The following is a 2,408-nucleotide window of genomic DNA, read 5'->3' on the forward strand; positions in this document are numbered from 1 at the left end:
AGAAATTATGAAAAGCTTAAAAATATATTTTAAACAAAATATATTTCTTGAAAATCTTAAAAATGTATTTTGGTCATGGGATGTATTCACATAATTAATGTTTTACATCATGCACCAGTTATTAAACATGAGGAGAAATTTACTACCGTTAAATAATCACCCATGGCTTTCCTGGAAGGTGCAATTCTTCACTGAAAACAACTGAGACATTTCTCTGCTGCTTCATTTTCTTTTTCTCCTCTAGAGCTTTCTCAGGGCATTTTTCATCTCTTCATTTCTCAGAGTATAGATCAAAGCGTTCAACATAGGGGTGATAACTGCATAAAACACAGTCAAGATTTATCAATGGGTAAGCTAGAAGGAGGTCTCAAGTACACAAAAATACAGGGTACAAAGAGGAAGACCACCACAGTGATGTGGGAGCCACAGGTGGATATGGCTTTGCGCTTCCCTTCCTGATGAGATTCTTCAGGGACTTAAGAATGACCCCATAGGATATAAGTATGATCATAAAGATGACCACACAGATTGTCCCATCATTGAAAATCACAGTGACACCAACAATGTAGGTGTCAGTGCAGGCAAGTTTTAATAAGGGGTACATGTCACAGACAAAGTGGTCGCTGACACTGAGGCCACAGAAAGGCAGGTTATACACCAAGAGAAGTTTAACTGTAGCATGCAAAAAATCTCCAACCCAAGCCAATAGAAGCAGCAGAACACACACCCATTTATTCATGACCATCAAATAAGGCAAGGGTTTGCAGATAGCCATGTAGCGGTCATAGACCATGACCACCAGGAGAAACATCTCAGCACCACCAAATAAGTGCCATATAAACAGCTGGCTCATGCAAGCTTGGAAGGAAATTGTTTTCTTTTCATAAAGTAAGCTTAATCATATTTGGGGTGACTATTGTAGAATAAATAGCATCCATAAATGATAAGTAGCCAAGAAAGAAGTACATAGGTGCATCCAGGATAGGGCTGACCACCACAGTCACGACAACGAGTAGGTTGCCCACCATTGTTACAATGTAGATATGAGCGAGAATGCTACAAATAATATCTTCTGACCCTGTAGGCTCTGGGTGAGTCCCAAGAGGACAAACTCAGTCACGTTGTTCTTTCATTCCATAGGTTCCTCTCTATGTCTTATCTCAGAGTTAGGGACAAAATTACCTGTAAATATGATTATTACTAGTGACTTCCTGAAGTCTTAAGATAATTTGTTTATTCATTCAACAGATAAGCATTATTATTTATCATGTTCCAGTGCATTCAGAGATTATAAGAATAAAAGGCTGCTTAAAACATGGTGCCTAACCTCAGTAATCTTAGGACTAATAGAGAGACAAGCCATTAGAGACATATATAGGAAAGGACACATTAAAAATAAATTGGTTGCCACACCAAGCTTTCCATCTGGAAGCTAATAAAATTGTACATGTGGCTAATGCCTTACATAAAAATGAAATCAAAATGAATTACAGTTTTAATAAAGAACTCAAGCAGGATTTAACTTATAGTTACTTTCCAGTTAATAAAGGAAATGCCTTTCTACATTCTAGCAGTAGGGAAATCTTCTTAACTAAAAATTGAATTAAAAAATAGACATATCTGGGGTCGAGAGGGGTCAAGATGGTGCTGTGAGCAGACGTTGAACTCACCTCCTCCCACAAACACAACCAGGTTACAACAATTTTAGGATGAATCACACTGGATTGAAAATTGAAAACTGGATAAAAAGAACCCCTACAACAAGGGACAGTCCTGACAAAAGCAGAAGAGGCAGTAACTCCAGCCAGAGAGGAAAAAAGCCATCTTTGGGAGCAGCCGACCTTCTCAGCTGGCCAGGCGGGAGACAACCTAAGGTACGCAGCCATCCCTGGAGGAGTGAGGTCTGGAGCAGGGGCAATACTCCTATAACCATCCTTCGGACTCAGCCCAACTGAGACGGGAGTCTTACTGTCTGGCTTTGCTGGCTATTAACTGCAGCGAGGACACCCCAGAAAAGCTATCGGCCGAAAGCCAAAAAGATCCAGGTCTTAAAGGGACTATGCACAAACTCACTCACTGCAGCAACATAAAATCATGAGAGAGAAGGCTGACTGTCCTTTGGTGAAGTGAGACTCACCTGGTGGGCTCTAGGGGCATCTTGGTGAGAGGAGGATCCTCCCCAGAGACTGAGACATTGGTGGGGGCTGTTGTTCTGAGTTGGTCCAGGTGTGCTGATAGGGACACAGGTGGGGGCCATTGAGGTGCGTCCCTTGGGCTGTTAGCCCAGGGGTCTGCCACACCCACTAGAGCACAGATTTAATCCAGTTCAGCCAGGGCAGGCAACTCACCCTAGGAACTTGCCCCACCTAACAGCAAACCCTCAGGCTACTTCTCAGCCTGCATTGACT

The 2,408-nt window shown here is 42.1% G+C and overlaps 1 pseudogene; it reads right to left on the minus strand.

The window, feature by feature from the left end:
• Positions 1-240: 240 nt before the first annotated feature.
• Positions 241-1,138, minus strand: LOC103542368 (olfactory receptor 4A47-like; annotated as a pseudogene).
• Positions 1,139-2,408: the final 1,270 nt, after the last annotated feature.

Source organism: Equus przewalskii, unplaced genomic scaffold (genome assembly GCF_037783145.1).
Source record: "Equus przewalskii isolate Varuska unplaced genomic scaffold, EquPr2 contig_452, whole genome shotgun sequence".
Taxonomy (NCBI): domain Eukaryota; kingdom Metazoa; phylum Chordata; class Mammalia; order Perissodactyla; family Equidae; genus Equus; species Equus przewalskii.